Raw genomic sequence first — 18,218 nt, 5'->3', positions numbered from 1 at the left:
ATAATGTGTCTCTTTCAACATATGGTATAATTCATATAGCTAGTGTTTATTCAGTCAAAATCATTACTAAATTCAATATCAGAAGGCAAATCCCTCGTATTATTTTCTTGTGGAATGAGCTATAACAATATGGTACTCTGATACTGTTGTCATCACTCCAGCATAGGCCACTTCAGTTCCTCCATACACTGTATATAGTCATCGCTGCTCTTACTCCACTTGAATATAGCAAAGTCACATCTGTACTTGGTCTATCAAGCAGTTCTACGCTGAACAGTTATTGTTCTTGGTGGTATATGGAGAACAGTCATAGAATCTTACTAGAGCCTTGTATGCCACAGAATGATTATTTTTTCAGCATCAGTAGCTACACACCACAATGAAGCTTTCTAACCAAATTTCTGACAGTGATCTGTCCATTTTAATTTGGAGTTGATTACAACACCCAAGTATATTCACCTTGGAGACCTAGCTAATTGATTGCTAACCAAGTAAAGTAAACTAGTCTGTGTGAAAATCTCCAGAAACAACAAAATGAAGCACCTTCCTATTTTGAGTGGAAACGTGACCCTACTACAGAATGCCTCGTGTGCAAATATTTCTTTACGTTATCATAGCCAACAAACTTCCGGTTAAAAAATACCCCTGGCCTCTCCCTTGACGTCATGACTGCGTGGGTCGGTATTGTGGTCGTGTTTAGTCATAAAAGTGTATAAGCCATCGGGATGCCTGATAATACCGCATATTATAGCCTGATAATAACATTGCCAGCTTTGCAAATTAAAGAAATATACCCCCCCCCCCCACACACACACACAAGCGATCAGACGGTTCGATAATAACGAAATTAAGCCTTTCTGTGACATTCCTACAAAAAAAATATGGCATTCCAAAAATTATACCAGAGCTTCCCGCTAGTTGCAGCTTGCGTTCACTAGTGAAGTCGCCACGTACGTTTGCTTGTGACCGGACTGTTAGAATCTACAGCTATTCTGCCGGGAAGTGACTGAAGCCGATCATATAGTTTAATAGTGGAACTTTCTCTTCAGCACGGTGTGTTTTGGTGCTACCTAACTACCCGGCTCAGTCCAGTAATATTTCGTCAGCTGTTTCGTTTACGGAGGGCATCCACTACTAAGTTCATTCTTATTCGAGGTGAGTGAGTGGTGTATGCTGCTACAAGGTTCAGTATTCAGTGCAGTGCGTATTAAACATTTCACTATATAGCCACGCCCTAAAATTTGGTGAAATATCGGCCAGTACTAGTGCTGTACCGGTCTTATGTGTTTATAACACAACAGGCATTATTAATTTCATTAGTGTCCATCATGTCAATACTTACTGCTGGGGTGGTATGCAAGTAAGGAGAAATATCTAGATCCTGTGGAACACATTACAGTTATACAATCACTTGATTGATTGATTGATTGCTTTTTAGTTTAACCTCACGGTAGTTGGCAAAGCCATTCTTCCTTACCAGAGCACACACCCAAACTGTGTGACCCATCCATGTTACAAGCGAAAAGGGGTCTTCCACACACATCCAATCTACACAATTTGACAGTAATTTAAGATTGGAAAATGCTGTTGATTTGAAACTTCGTCAGTAGTGAATACCAACATACATAGCTTAATTGAGGGAGGTTTATATGTTAGCTGAGCAGCAAGTTATGGCCTCCCAAGGTCATAGAATTGTATGTCTGTGGAAGACTCCTTTTCGCAAATCCGCGGTCACCAATATAAAATATTACACACAAGCTTATTTACTTCTGCCTATGTATACATACTCAGTTAATTTCTCGGTATCACTATAGGTAGCTATAGCTTGTGTTATGAATCTGCACGCGTATGATGTCGCGGTTGGTTGTGTATTTTGCGTTGTATTTTCTCGTCCTTGTGAGGACGCTATCTGGAGAAGCAAGATACCGTGGATGTTATCTTAAGAGAGATGCTGTTTTTCGCATTGAAGAAGATCCTTTGGGCTTGTTGGGAGAGACGGTGTTTTTGTATCGATCGACGGGACCACCTGCCGTAGTGAGCATTACAGAATGGAAATGCACTTGGCGTCGCTATCTCATCATGATATTACTGCTATGTGGAGACATTTCCGTTAATCCAGGTCCATCTAGTGTTGATTTCCTGTGTGGAGTTTGTAACTGTGAAGTATCGGACTCGGACCCAGCTGTCTGCTGTGATTTTTGTGATTTGTGGATTCATGTCTCTTGTGACCGGAAGATTACACATTCAGAATATCAGGATATGGTGAATCAACCGTCTGAAGATTTGTGGATATGCTCAGTTTGTGAATCCAGTATTGACTGATTGTCTAAAGTTAGTAGTTCAACACCTTGTAATTACTTATCGTGCATTTGTTTTAATGCTCGAAGTATTTTGCCAAAACACTTTGATCTTATTGCGTGTTTGTGCACGCATTACTTAGATATAGTGGCAGTTACTGAGACTTTTCTTGACTCATCAATTCCTGATGCTCATATTATTCCATCTGGTTATACTATTTTTCGTCGTGATCGTAATCGACATGGTGGCAGTGTCTTGGTTTTGATTCGCAATTCAATCGCTGCAGTTCATTGTAAGGACTTAGAAAGTGATTGTGAGATGTTGTGGCTAGAGTTGCACACTTCTCGAGGCATTATTAATTTTGTGACTTATTATCGACCACCTACAGCTACAACAGACTCGCTACGATCACTGCACTCTGCGCTTGGTGCTACTTCCACTTCCTTACCACTTATTGTTTGTGGAGATTTTAATACTCCTGATGTTGACTGGTTAACCACATCACCAAAAGTTAAATCTCCAGTTGCTGATACTTTATGTGAATTTGTTTGTGATAACTTCTTCAGTCAACTTGTATCTCATCCTACCAGAGGTGACAATATTCTTGATTTGCTACTCACCACCAACCCAGATCTGATTTCATCAGTGAGGGTTACTGATAGCCTTCCTGGTTGTGACCATGATGCTATTCACTTTATGTTATCCGCCAGTATACCACACCAGTCCACCATTAAACGTGTGTTATATAATTATAAAGCAGCTAATATTGATTATTTTAAAGAAGTTTTGTCCCATGTTTCCTGGGAAGTTATTGACTTTGAGAATGGTGATATTGAGTTACCATGGTCTCAATGGAAAGATTTATTTTTCTCTGCTGTGGATTATGTGTTTCCATCAGTTCGTTGGAATAAGCGGAAAATGAAGCATTGGTTTTCAGAATCTACAATAAAATTAATCCACATGAAAAAGCATTTATATCGTGAGTACAAGCGTTCAGGTAATCCAGCCACTCTGAGAAAGTATAAATCTATCAGTAACCTGGTCCGTTCAAAGTGTCGCCAAGAGACTGCTAGTCATTCTAATTTAGTGTGTCAGCAGAGCCATACCAACCCAAAGCAATTCTGGAGGTGGATTAATACAGTGAAAGGCTATCGTAATCCCATCCCTCCACTCCATGACTCTGGTAATACAATCACCAAAGACTCTGACAAGGTATCATTGTTTAATAGATATTTCTGCTCAGTTTTCACCAAGGAAAATACCTTTAATCTTGACTCACTAACTCCTGAATCCTCACATCCTACTATCATCGACTCAATCTCTATAACACCTGAAGAAGTTCATGCTGAACTGTGCCACTTGAGTGTTAACAAAGCCTGTGGCCCTGATAATATTACTTCATTTCTACTGAAAAATGCTGCAGATTATATTTCCATTCCTCTTTGTCACTTATTCAACAAATCACTATCAACAGGTACTCTTCCCTTTGACTGGGTTTCAGGAAATATTGTTCTGATACACAAGCGTAATGACAAGCATAATCCTAGTAACTACAGACCAATCAGTCTCACTTCTATTGTAATCAAAGTTTTTGAGCGTATTTTGCACCGACACTTAGTTTCTGCTTTGGAGCGTCACCAACTGCTTAGTCCTTCTCAATCTGACTTCAGAAATAAAAGATCTACTGTAACTCTTCTAACTGAGGCTGTTGATGATTGGTCTCAATGTTTAGAACAACGAAGCACTGTACATTGTCTACTGCTTGACTTTGCGAAGGCTTTTGATTCTGTACCACATGAACGCCTTCTGCTTAAGTTAAGCTCTCTAGGAATTCATGATAAAGTACTGTCATGGCTTAGATTTTTTCTAACTAAAAGAAAACAAAGAGTGGTACTTTTTCAGATTGGGCCATTGTTACTTCTGGGGTTCCACAGGGAACTGTCTTGGGTCTAGAGACCCGTCGATTTAGCCGGCAAAAATTTTGGCATAATGGGTGGGTAAAAGCAATGAGCAAAATGCTGGCATAATAGGTGCACTTTTTGTGAAGTGGACAACAAAAGATCGAGATACTCTAATAGAACAGTCAGATGCACTAAAATATCGACAATGCATAGCTAATTGTTACAGGAACAACAAGTGACAATCGAGATACCCTAATAAAACAGTCACACATGTTAAGCAATATTAGCTAACTTCTTGCTTTACATGTTAGAAGTAATTGCTGATCGAGATACTCTAATAGAACAGTCAATTTAAGGCGAAACTGTAGCTTTGCAGTTGGAAATATTCAATTAACAAAGATCAATGCTGAGCAAAATTTATAATTCTTGAGCAAAATATGGAGCATAATAGGTGATAAATAAAAGAATTGCTGGAAAGAAAAATAGGTGGGGAAAAAAGCAAAATAGACTGGTCCCTACTTGGGTCCACTTTTGTTTTTGATTTACGTTAATGATTTGGCTTCTGTTGTAAAACACTCCACTGTTAAAATGTTTGCTGATGATGTTTTACTTTATGCTCCAGCTAACACTCTCAAGGAATGTTCTTCCCTACAAAATGACCTCGCTGCCATTTCTTCTTGGGCTAGTCGCCGGCAATTAAAGTTAAATCCCACCAAATGTGAAGCTTTTATGATTACTAACAAACGCAAACCAATTCCGTTTACATACTCCATTAACCATCAACCTATTTCATGGAGTAATCCTGTGAAGTATCTTGGTGTGCAGGTAGATTCCAAGTTAAACTGGTCTAAGCATTGCAAGTATGTTGTCAGTAAAGGCACCAAGTCTTTGAACTATTTACGTAGATCAAAGTTTGGTTGCAGCCGTGCAGCTGAGTGTGCCGCATACAAAGCTATCATCCGGCCAACGCTAGAGTATGCTGCAGTCGTATGGAATCCCCATAATTTGGGAGATATCCAACTACTAGAGTCCCTACAAAAGCGGGCAGCTCGATGGATCTGTGGGAGTCGCTGGAGTCCATCTACCAGCTCTTGGACCATTTCTTCGAATGATTGTTGCTCCCAACTTCACCTTCCTTCTCTCCAGTCAAGACGAAGTTTCCTTTCGGTCAGTTTCCTCAATGACATATATCACCAGCAAACATCTATTACATTTAATAGTCACTGTTCATTTAATTCCATAGCATCTACCAGAAGTCACCATCTTTCACTAGTCCCTCCACAGTCCACCATTAATTCTAGGAGATATTCTTTTTTGTCAACACAACTTTCTTCTGGAACACTGTGCCATTACATATCCTTGAAGACAGTAATCGAAAGTCTTTCCGGCATCACCTTTATAATTACTTATGTGTCAAGTAACTTCTTAATCACTGTTTTGTGTTTTGTTGTGTACTGTTTAGTTTGTAGTGTACTGTAGGTATGTATGTTTGATTTTTGTAGGCGGACACCTTGTACAGGCTTTGCCTTTTGTGTATGCCTTCCTTTTTGGTAAATTGATAATAAAAATAATAATAATAACTTCTAGGGCTGAGCAATAGTATCGATAGTGCGATATATCGCGACAGTAAATCACTATCGTTATCGCGATAGTAGGGATATCACTATCGTGATAGTTATGATAAGCTCAGATCTGCATTAAAATGGTATTAACAACCCTTCTATACTGTTTTACAGTTGGTATTACCAGCTTTCTTACAAAGGAGTGGCCTGTAAAAGCTTTACCAAAAGTCCATATTCCATCGGCCGCCCACGCAGTTAATTAACAAATGTCCTGTGCATGCAAAATAACTTTCTATATGACTGCAAATCATAGCTATACAACTAAGACTTTGTTAAGAGCAAAGTGTTTCATAAACTATCGGGATAGTATTCACTATCGCGATATTTAATGAGTAACTATCGTGATAGTAAAATTTTACTATCGCTCAGCACTATTACCTTCATTGCATTTTGTGACCAGGTTTGCAAAAACCAGCTATGCATGTGGCTATGTGGGCACAAACTACACTCATCACTTAAGGCAGGTCATATCTAATACAATTAGCATTGGAAATAAATAAATATATGCATCCTACATAATTATGTAGCTATGCTCAGCGTTACAAAGACACAAACTAATCATGAAAATTTGAAAAAATATGCAAATAATTAGTTTTGTGCTTACATGTCCTATTTTCACAGAGCTGGCCACAATAGGATAGAAACTGAAAGCGGTATAGCTAATTGCATGTTTATAAAACATGTTCTCAATATAATTTAACTTGCTTGGGGTTTTATATGTTTTGTAGAATAACATGCTTATTCTGGTCAGACATGCACTCTCACATTTGGTCTCATTTGTGCAATACGTAACTGGATCCTTTGCATCATAATTATTGCCTTGGTGGAAAGTTAGCTATGTTATACTGCTAACCTTTCTGCTTATTATTTGAATAGGGTAGTTTTCCTCATCTTCAAGTTATAATTTTCAACTTCAATGGATGGGCTAAGTGATTATTCACAATATTCAGAAATACATGCTATAGTTGTGTGCATTGTAGCTACACATGTGTAATACTGAATTAGTGGAAAAGAGGTTATGTAAGGTAATGTCATGGATTGTAATGCATGTTTGTAGCTAGGATTGTAATTCACTTATGCAAATGGCTAGTTGTGGCTAACTACTTCAGTACAGTGGAACCTCTCCTATCTGGGCAGTCTGGTACATACTACCCTTTGTATCTCAGAAACTAAGAATAGCATGCATGCTATTATGCTAAAGTGACTAACTTATATACAAGTAATGTTGTTATATATAATGCTATAATACTACACCTGTGGTTGAGATCAAAAGCACCGCGCTGTAGTATATAACTGATATACCATGCTTTGTGGCTACGCTTACCATATATGGTGTAACTTCACACATTCCGTGAAATCCTTATCTAAACGGTAAACAGGTCTCTAATAACAAATGCCTAAATCAACCAACAGTTATTCACCTGAGCAATTTTTCGATGAACTCTTGTCTCCTTCACCCAAAATGAAAAGATTAAAGAAGTACCTCATGCTAAATACCTAGGAGTTACTGTAGACCAACACCTAACGTGGAATGAGCATGTAAGACAGATTACAGCAAAGGCTAACAATGTTAAGAGCTTTCTCCAGCGAAATCTAAAATTATGCCCCGTCAACATCAAAGTCACCTGTTACCAAAACATGGTAAGGTCAATTCTTGATTACGCATCGGCCATTTGGTCACCATACACGCAGAAAAACATTCAAACCCTAGAGTCTGTGCAAAGGAGGTCTGCTAGATTTGTATTCAACGACTACTCACCTTATAACAGTGTATCCAACATGCTTACTAATCTTGGCTGGAGTCCTCTTGCTGATAGGCGAAATGAACATAGATTAATAATGCTATTCAAAATAATTCATCACATTGTAGACATTAACGCTGATGTTTTACTCCCAGCTTGCCCTTGTACCCACTCTACATGTGGACACTCGAAGAGATTCTTACAGTTACCAGCAAGAACTAATGCCTACTCAAACTCTTTTCTTCCAAGCAGTATTAAGTTGTGGAACTCTTTACGAGATGATGTTGTAATTGTTTCAGACCTCAATCATTTCAAACAAGGAATAACAGGACTGTTATCTTAATTCTTAATTTTTGTAATGTACCTACTTTGTACATACATGCTCTCCTGGGAGGCTTGCACAGTAATAAAAATTAATTAATTAACTCTTGTCTCCTTCACTAATCGCGAGTAGGTGGGCATGGCACTGCAAAAGAATCTAAAATGTCTGATCCATCAAAGATGTCTACTCAACAGGTGCTGCATGTGTTTCACTACACCTTACTATCTCTCATCGTTTCATCTACTGGGGTGTAGAATATAACAGTTATAACACGATTACTCGGGATATGACTAAATGTACGCACAAACGCCACAGGTGCGAGTGTGTATATTTTTGTCATATCCCTTGTAAGTGTGTTATAACTATAAAATGCAGCTTAGTGGACATAGGAGGAAGTCACTACAAAGCATTCATGGTCACTCCCCTAGGCTGTAAAAATGCATTGTCACCTAGTAACCAAGTGGTAGTTAGAATAAACAAGCCACCAAAAGGTAAACAGCAACCTTTAGGCTCCCTCAGACATCATTACGGTCAATACACTACAAGCCACATGACTACTTTGGGCTGTCTGGACAATAAAGGTGCCTATCCGGATAAGAGAGGTGCCTGTCTGGATAAGAGAGGTGCCCGTCCGGATAAGAGAGGTGCCCGTCTGGATAAGACAGGTGCTCATCCGGATAAGAGAGGTTCCGCTGTAAGCTGATTTTATTGTATATTGTGGTTTATTGCACTATAATGTTTTGTGGTTTAAAGGTATATATATATGTAGTTTAAGTGACAGATTATCAACTAAGTTTTTACCTCAAAATGTAACTCAACGCAGGACCAGCCTATTAGCACCCGGTTTGGCTGTTCTGCATGTGATCTTTTTATATCTGATTGTTGTTTATAACTTTTAAATAGCATGCAATAATGTAATGGCATGTGAGGTACGTATTATCAACCATCAGTAAAAAATGGCCACTATGAATTACCAAACAGTGCCGTAGTTCTAATGCTTGCAAACATGCCACTACAACACACAGCCCACACAATACAGTTGGTTATGCAGCGTTATGACAAAAAACCCAGAGCAATCGCATATATATATATATATGCAGCATGAAATATGCACATTACACAGTACAAATTTATCAATACAAAGTGTACAAATTTTCTGTTGTCCATTGCTGTAAAATACTTTCTCATCCTTCATGCACCAATACATCACATTTATAGTTGTGCCTTGGCACCTTTCATCAGCTGGAGTTCGCGCATACAATGTATATTGGGACCAAACTCCACCATCATCATCTCAAACGTTGCAGCTGTAGTGAACAGATGCAGTATACCTGTGTTACACTATTTCACAATGTAGGACATGGCTCCAGTATCAGTAACAGCAATGGGTGGAGCAGATGGAGTTGCAGCTGTGCATGTTAGTAGCTTCAATGGTAAGTCTCTGTACTAGCGACAAATAGCTGGTTTGCGTAGTACACAGTTGTCTTACTGCGTCTTAGAGCTAAATAAAATACTCTTGTCAAAATTACTTGGTCAGTGACACTATGACATGCAACAACAGTAACCTACCAGTTGGTTATTCTTTTGTCCAATTTTGGCATACTATTAGATTATTTGGATCTATAAATGTTGTCTATGATATGTTTGCCTCAGTGAGATAGCTATTCACTCCAATCCATTATTTTCTGATAATATATTTACTGTCTTGTCATGGACAACATCCAAGAACATTGCTGTATTGCACCTTGCCTTCTCGCCCTAATAGGAACCTTTTCCTGTCACCTCGGCTCATCCGACCCAAACTTTCAGGGTCTTTAGTATTGTTCTAATTCCTTTAGTTTCTTGCGAAAGATTGAATGTAATACCATCCCCATTACTTATGAACTACTCCATACCCACTGAAATAATGGTTTCATTCAATCATCAAACTGTGCCTCCAGTGGCTACCAGTTCCCACTCCTCCCTGGCCACCCTGTATCCACTTCTCTCTTCCACTTGACTTTATGTAGGTTAATGTTTTAGAGTATTGTTATGTATGTACTCTGTAAGAAATATTAAGAATTTTTGTCCTTTGATCTGAGGTATGAAAGTGTCTTGAAGAGTTCAGCTGCATTACAAGTCACCCAGTACAGCGTTCAATTACATTACAAGTCACACTTCAGCTGCATCAAGTTATAACTCTATAGAGAGTTCAGCTGCATTACTTGCAACTCAGTAAAGACTTTATAGCTACAGTATATGTGCATGTGTTCCTGTTAATAGTTCAGCTACATTACAAATTTCCCATTAAAAAGTTCAGCTACATTACAAGTCACCCATTACAGCGAGTTCATTATGAAACACAAACAAGTCACCTGTAGCTGTATAGAGTGCTTTATTCTGTAAATCAGCAATGCAGGCAATTTTCCAACACTGTACAGTATGTTACTGCTGCTATATTATTTAAAAAATGCTTTTTCATTGTAGTATGGTCTAGTGAAACTAGCATACCAAAGGCATTTGAGCTGGTAAAGTCACCAAAAAGGACAGGGTGAAAAAGTTATGAAATCAATGGTGGCGGCCAAGAAAATTACTGCAACGATGCTAATGTCAATCATCTATTAGGAGCGTTCATTACAAATGATTGACATTAGTATCATTGCAACCATTTCTTGTCTGTATACTTTAATTTCACAACTATTTTCATCCTAGCCAATTGGGATGCCGCACCCTTTTTTCATAGCTCAGTTGGTTTGGTATTGATTTTTGGAATTATAAGTCCCAAAACTTTTCACTTTCCTCTTTGCTATAACAAAAAGAAAATTATTTCTGAATTTGAACTATTTAATGTCTAATAATAAATATTACAGACTGTACAAAAGGGCAAACTTGTAATAAAACCCCTTTACACCAAAGGTTCTAAATTTAATAAATGTGCCACATCTGAAACCATGAAGGTAAGGATGAACAGTTTCCAGGATATATAGTGCTGGTGTTCAACGAATGTCTTGTGGGAAATGTCCTGTGACAAGCAAGTATGGAAATATTACAATCATGGTTTATATGAGGACTATACTTAGGAGCATTCATCTAATCTAACAAGTCTGTTTTCTAAATCTGATGGTTGATCATGAACTAAAACTTGCTGGAAACTCAAAACACTATTAATTAATATGTACTGTACGTTGCACAGAATTGAATATCATACAAGCAATTATAGTGTTGCTTATATAATATCAGGACACACGATGGTCTTGTGTGGCCGAGTACAGCTATGCGGACGCATGACAGACAAGTGTGTATTTTGCAGGAACCAAGAAAATGCTGTTTTCACGCATTCATAACTCAATACTGCCTGAATGGAAATTAACCAGTTTTGGTGCGGAAACTCCCTTGGGGTAGTGTACTGCCTGTTCCAGGTTTGAGTTGAATTTTCCCAGCCATCACTGAGATATTTGCCTTCAAAGTTCGTCTTATTTTCTTAGTGTTTTTCTTCATCTGTTTCTTTTTGCTCCACTCACTATAACTCGTGCATGCTTTAGTCAATTGACCTCAAATTTGGAGGGCATTAAGAACATAATGCAGCACATGTAAAGCCCAATTTCCATACAGATCAAACTAAGAACAACGGAAAGTTTGAAAATTACAAAAGTGACTTATTGTCACGGGTTAGAATGTGTGCAATAACAGCAATATACATGCAGGATGGAAAATTAATAGCAATAACCAAGCATACGTACAGTGTAATGATGATGAATAATTAGCTAATATATATTTTTTCCACTATCTCTTAAATTCAACAGGGTAATCCTCTTGATGGAATAACTTGACAATCAGTCTGTGCATGAAGTTACTATCGTACTGCAAACTTTTGTGGGTTGAAAGTGCTGAGAATATTACTAAGGAGATATAACATAAAATCAAACATGTGAAAAGTGCAATTGAGATACTCTAATAGAACAGTCACTGAGATGTGAAAAAAAATGTCGAAAAAATTTCTCCAGGATTTGAACCACAGACCTCCACACCTATATTCCCAGGCCCTTACCATTCTGCCACCGCTGTCGGTTGCTCACCTCTCTTAATTCCTACCTTATAAATGAAAGTTCCAGTTTATACACAACCCGTAGACCTGTCAGTGGGAATTCTATAACATTCTATATGTGTTGCATTGAAGTGCTCAGAAAAAAATGTGTGCTCTATTAGAGTACTACAAAAATTATGAAAATAGCGTGTGTTGTACAGCCAAGTATAGCCGGTGCGGGCGGGTGGGCGATATATTCATTTAACAGAACCAAGAAAATGCCGTTTTCATGTATCCGTAGCTTGATAGTGCTTGAATGGTAATAAATTATTTCTAGGACATCTCCTGTGAGTTGAACACCTCCTATTAGTCAAATCTGCTATTCTATCTTTGCGCCTTCAAAATTCAGTTCTTTGCAGTCTTCAACGATTCTTGTAGTAAAGGGACAAAGGTGAGTTAAAAGGAAATGTCAAGGCCAACTATGTATAGGCTGGCTTTGGAACTTGGAATTACAAAAAGAAGTAATATCCGCACAAAAACAGCTAACCTGTGAAAAAAGCTGCGGTCTAAATTCTGGCTAAAAAAAGTTGTGAAATCAAGAGTGGTTGCCAAGAAATGACTGCCAAGAAATGACTGCCAAGAAATGGCTGCAGTGATGTTAATATTTTAATAATGGCTGTGTGCATTGTTAAAATTTATTAGCATTAACATCATCGCAGCCATTTCTTGGCTGCTACTTTTGATTTCACAACTTTTTTACCTAGGCTTTTTAGTCCGCACCTTTTTCACAGCTTGGCTGTTTTGTGTGGATCACTACATTTCTAAGCCAACTAATTAGCCCTATTGTGGACCCATTAAGTAATTATGTGCATTTTAAGTAATGGCCACAAGTGATTTGCCTGCCGAAGCCCAAGGGTGTTGGTATATATACTGTAATCAAGTGAATCTCTCCTGGCTATGGTATTAGTAATATATACCACTCACGCATGCTCACCTAATAGTTGAAAAAACAAACCCCACTGGTTTATACAAAGGTATCTAAACATTGATTGTGGGTTTAAAATGTGGACCATAATACTTGCAAAATGCTCTTTATATGCTATAAATAATGCATTTCTAAAGAAGCAATTGTGGGTTTCGCTGTTATCATTGCTAGTAGGGCTAGGTGTTATTATGGAAATACTGCAGTATTCTAGTACAACGATGCCTGTAAATTATCTAGATTTAAGTGAAATATGATGTCGACATTACCACAGTTGTACGTGTCACCAATGATCAGTGTTTGTGGTAGCTCTTTTGAGTCAAAAAGATTTTTTATAGCAATAGTACCACAAACAAACATGTGATGCTATTGGAGACAAGTGCCTAGTACTTTCCATAGTAGAACAGTCAACCACTCTAACATAACAGCCATCTAATGATAAAATTGTAATATTACTATATGGTATACCAGGTTCTAAAGGTCTAATACTTCCCATCCCTAATATCTAGCCATATAACATCACCTAAGTAAGGTAAGTAATTAATATTAGGGTAATTGGAAACAGTGGAAATGGAAACTGGAAACGGAAAGTGGAAATGGAAGACGGAAATGGCCAAATCGTCATACATATGTACCCTAGAGTAAACCATTGTTTAGTGGCCACCTCTTAAAGACCATCTTCTTACAAAGATCACCTCCACACAAAGACCACTTTGTAATTAGATCTCAAAGATGGGTGAGGCATACTGACCTTATACCTTCATGGTCACCTTTTATAAGACCACTCTCTTTACAAAGACCACCTCTCACATTGTAATAATACCTAGGTTCCAAACATCTATTTTATGACTTATCAAAATAGCTAGGTCAGCTACACTCTTGAGGTCATCGTCTCTTTATGAGACCTCATTTTTTGTTGATACAGTCAGTTGTAGTTGACTAGTCACATTTCACTTGCATGGACTAAGGACTCGACACATTCTGGTACAAACTAAGCGATAATGGTAAGTGAAGTTTAGACCAAAATATGGGAGATGACAATGACCTCTTTCTATGAGTCATGAAATACATGTTTGAAGCTTATCAAATATTACCATGTAAAGAGATGGTCTTTATAAAAGGTGACCATGAAGTGGCCTTACCTATCTTTAGAATCTAATTACAATGTAGTCTTTGTATAGAAGAGGTATTTGTGCAGAGGTGGTCTCAGGGCCGCCCAGAGAAATCAGGGGACCCAGGGCAAAGAGTTAAAGAGGTGCCCAGGGGCAAGGAGGGTTCCACTCTGAATCACAACTTCAGCCTAAGTCAAAGACCAAAACAAAAAAGTCATTACATTCTGACAATGACAACAGCGGCCCCTCACCAACCATATCTCCTTATTTATAACTACACACATAGCTTGCTACACTGCTCCTCTGAAAAATACTATGACTGCTCTATTAGAGTATCTAGATCCTGACTGCTCTATTAGAGTATATCGATCTTTTAAACAGGTATTCAAGGGGCCCTGCATGGGGCCTCCTGGGGCCCAGGGAAAAATGCCCCAGTTGCCCACCCCTGTGGGTGGCACTGGGTGGTCTTTAAAGTGACACTAAGTGAGGTTTTACCCTAGGACCGTAAGAGCCTAGCTGTTTTGATAAAGTCATGGAATAGTCCGTTTTCCAGGTTCTGTTTCCACTGTTTCCAATAGCCCTTAATAATATGTTAATGATGTTGAAAATGTCTGAGCCATCTTGTTTTGTGGTTGGTGTAGTAAAGCAATCCCCACATCACAAAAATGATTATTTATCTACTTTCTGAACTATATACACAATACCAAGAGTTAATTAACTCTTGACAATGATAAGTCATACAACATCTTTCCTTGAGAGAACACTTATAAGGTAATATATCAACCACAATGTAAAAATTTTAGATGAAGGTGACTATTACTTTGTGCTACCTCAGCTTCAGTATAATAATAATAATATCATTTTTAATTTAATCACAGGGTGATATCATGACAATATTAAATTTTAATTTTATTGCCCTGTGATTAGGGTGATATGATAGCAAACCCTGTGGCTTCTTTTGATCTTAGGTGTCAAAGTGGCATATATTTATAAGCATTGCTCCTGTGATAAAGGCCAAACATGCCATACTATGGTGCATAACTTTATTATATTTGAGTAAGGAAACAAGTAGGTCATCTACACCTGCAGCTACATTTGATCACTGCTTCAGTCATGGCTATAATTTATACTCTATACCTTGATTCCTTGCTTTTTATTTCTATGATCCCTACTCAAATAATTATATTAATTTTCAAATTTTTCCTTAGTGGTCAAGACTCAGAGTCACGCGGCCCAGAAACTACAAAGTGCACACCCACAATTAAAAGATACACAGCCACTACGGTGAGTTATATGTGTAGGGATGGTTTTGCAATATTAGCCCTGGCTTATGCAAAATTTTACTATAGATTTGCATTGCATTATGTAATAACAAAATCTTTAGTTGTTGTCATCATTATAGTTTTCTTACGACTCTTCTAAAATAAAAATCAGAAAATAAGAGCTAGTGTATTTAGAGATATTTCACTTTATTCTTTATTTCTCTCCTTTGTGTTAGACCTATGGTCACCTACCATCACATCATACCAGTGAACATATCCATGTTAATTATGGTTTGCTCCTATGTAAATTTTCTTTGATAAAATGACACAGGCCCTAGTATCTTATAAACAAGTTGTGAAAGTGTCAAGAACGTACGTTTTCCCTAGGGAAGGTATTTCAACTTGTAGACTCTATTTAGTACCACTTGGTGTATTACAATCATTATAACCTTTGTGACTTGTCACTATATATGAATGTGGAAATTTCTGGTAGTCTTCAACAAGCTGTGCATTCTTGTTACATATACCCATCCCATGGACAAACAGTCAGTCACACCGTAGCTTTCATCATGCATGTTAATTAATACACATATAACATAGTAAGCATTGCATTAATTGTTTCTGGTACTAATTAACTTCGTGGAATAGTATAATGCAACCTAGAAATTTGAGATAAATACAATATTCCTAAGCATGTAATCTGACCTGGAAGTTCACGACACTCTTGATGTCATAGAAAGATTGAGCTCAAAAGAACGAAAGGTCAAAGAAAGATCAACACTCTTGATGAGAAAGATCAAGCTTCTGTCACAGCTACAGTACATGGTAAACCACCACTTGAAATTTGGTGTGTACATAGACTAGCCATCATAGCTGCACCTTTTGATGGTTAGAAAAATGAAGAAGTGACAGTTACGCATATATAGAGCTACGAAGCAATAGGCAAAATTAACTGTAAATCACATGGTTGAGATACTCTAATAGAACAGTCATCGCAGGGTAAATGTGCACTAAAAACGTTTAAAACTTGACCTACATACCGATTACCCAGACTCTTAACCCGCTGAGCCACTGCTGTCACAGCTAATCACCTCACCTAATTTCTACTTTATAGTGAAAATTCTAGCTAAAGTCTACTAGTAGTAAAAGTTAATAATTTCATAGATCTGCCAACGGAAATTCTAGATTGTTCTAGAACATTCTATGTACGTTCTATTAGAATTCTTTAAAAAATATGCACATTGTTGGAGTACTACAGTACAAATAATATTCCAAAACAGTTAACTAGATGCCAGACTCAATGAGTCAAACACGAATCCTGGAATGTGTCCGTGTAAGCTATGCATTATAAAGGATGGGATTGTGGGCCTGATATTGGTGCTCCGTAAATAGAATCAACTGACACCCGAGCCTGCAGGACATTACCCTTGGGCAATTGTCTATCAGCATATTAGCAAGCATGTCTGTCCTCTTATTGTTTCAGGTTCGAGTGCTTCCTGAAATAACACATCAGTTAGTTTTCCTCTGCACTTTGGGGATAACCCACCCAACTTCCTCTGAGACAAAAAGGGCACCGCCCATGTCACATTAACTATTTTGTAGTTAATGGAAGAAGAGATAGAGGAAGTGGGTGGGAGGGAAGATAACAACAACTTGCTATATTGCAAATGTGCTGGAATGTCAGACTGGTCCTCCTTATAGACCTCTTGAAGTGCGCACCTAAATTATTGGAAAGTGCTAGGGGGATTGGGTCAAAACCTGTATGACTGGTCTGGGTATAGTGACAATCCAGGCAAGCTCGTCCTGCTAGTTAACCCTGTTTAACCTGCTGTTAAACTTGTATCGAATAAAACAATAAAATCATTATTTCTGTCTATAATCATTATTGTGTCTATAGACAAGAAGAAAATTAGTTAAAAATAAACCCTATAGGCTGGATTTGGGGCCATATAGAGTACAAAAAGTGAAATTAATCCACACAAAATAGTAAAGCTGTGATAAAGGGTGTAGCCTTCAACAACCTGGGTGAAAAAGTTATGAAATCAAAGGTGGCAGCCAATTCGATGCTAGTGAAAATTATTTTTAATAATCCACAGCCACTATTAATTTGATTAAGTAATAAATTAAATTAAAAATTAAATTAAATAATCACCAGATTTTGGATTGAGCACATGCAAAAGCTGTGGGAAAACTCAATTAAAAAGTTTCAGAAATTAATTTCTTTGTATATTTTGATGAACTGTCTTGCTGTGAAGTTTTACACACCAAAGCTTCTTTTTGCTAGAAGATATGGATGATTATATCAGACCATGTGGTAATTTCACATGTGTGAGACACCCATTAAATTAGAAATTAGGTGATTGAGTGGCTAAAACTAAGTCTTTAGACCATTATATTTTGTGACTGGATTTTGGAAAGTCATCTTAATAGGTGCATTGTTGATTCAGAGAAAAACGTATTTTAATAATTTAAAGTATTGTTACTCACCAGCCTTTGTAGCTACATGTATGGATTTTTCACCAAAGATGGAGCAATTCACAACCTTTAAGAGAACCTGGTGGCCAAGGTAATCCCTGTAGAGTTTCCAGCCATTTTATATAAGTTTTTTCACTAGTGTTGCTGTATCATGCGTACGAGTCTTCAAAAAGGGGCTGAGGGTTGGGGGTGGTGGGGTGGGCAATAGATAGACTACAAAATGAAAGAGGATGGTGATAGAAGGCATCAGTAGGGATGCGGTGATTATGCCAATATAATTTCGAGCATAATAGGTATGTGTGGGAATCAGGAACTATGCTAGCATTTTGAAATGATTACAAAGCTTTAACTGTAGGAAAATCTGCAGATTGCACAATTCCGGTAAAAAATCGAGATACTCTAATAGAGCAGTCAGAAACTCTAATAGAGCAGTCACTGAATATTATTTACTCTAATAAAGCAGTTACATTGAAATGAAATACTCTAATTCAGCAACTGG

The 18,218-nt window shown here is 37.7% G+C and overlaps 1 protein-coding gene across 2 annotated transcripts in view; it reads left to right on the top strand.

The window, feature by feature from the left end:
• Positions 1–863: 863 nt before the first annotated feature.
• Positions 864–18,218, top strand: part of LOC136246625 (uncharacterized) — a 58,510-nt gene continuing 41,155 nt past the window's right edge. Inside the window, exons 1-2 of one of the 2 annotated variants that reach the window (XM_066038157.1) lie at positions 864–1,155; positions 15,191–15,266. The gene's annotated coding sequence lies outside the window, so the exon portion shown is untranslated. The remainder of the gene's footprint in view (positions 1,156–15,190; positions 15,267–18,218) is intronic. The other variant, XM_066038158.1, reaches the window with a different exon arrangement.

This window comes from Dysidea avara, chromosome 2 (assembly GCF_963678975.1).
Source record: "Dysidea avara chromosome 2, odDysAvar1.4, whole genome shotgun sequence".
NCBI classification, from domain to species: Eukaryota; Metazoa; Porifera; class Demospongiae; order Dictyoceratida; family Dysideidae; genus Dysidea; species Dysidea avara.
Note: the sequence above shows the minus strand (reverse complement) of the source record. Positions and strands in the feature narration are given on the sequence as shown.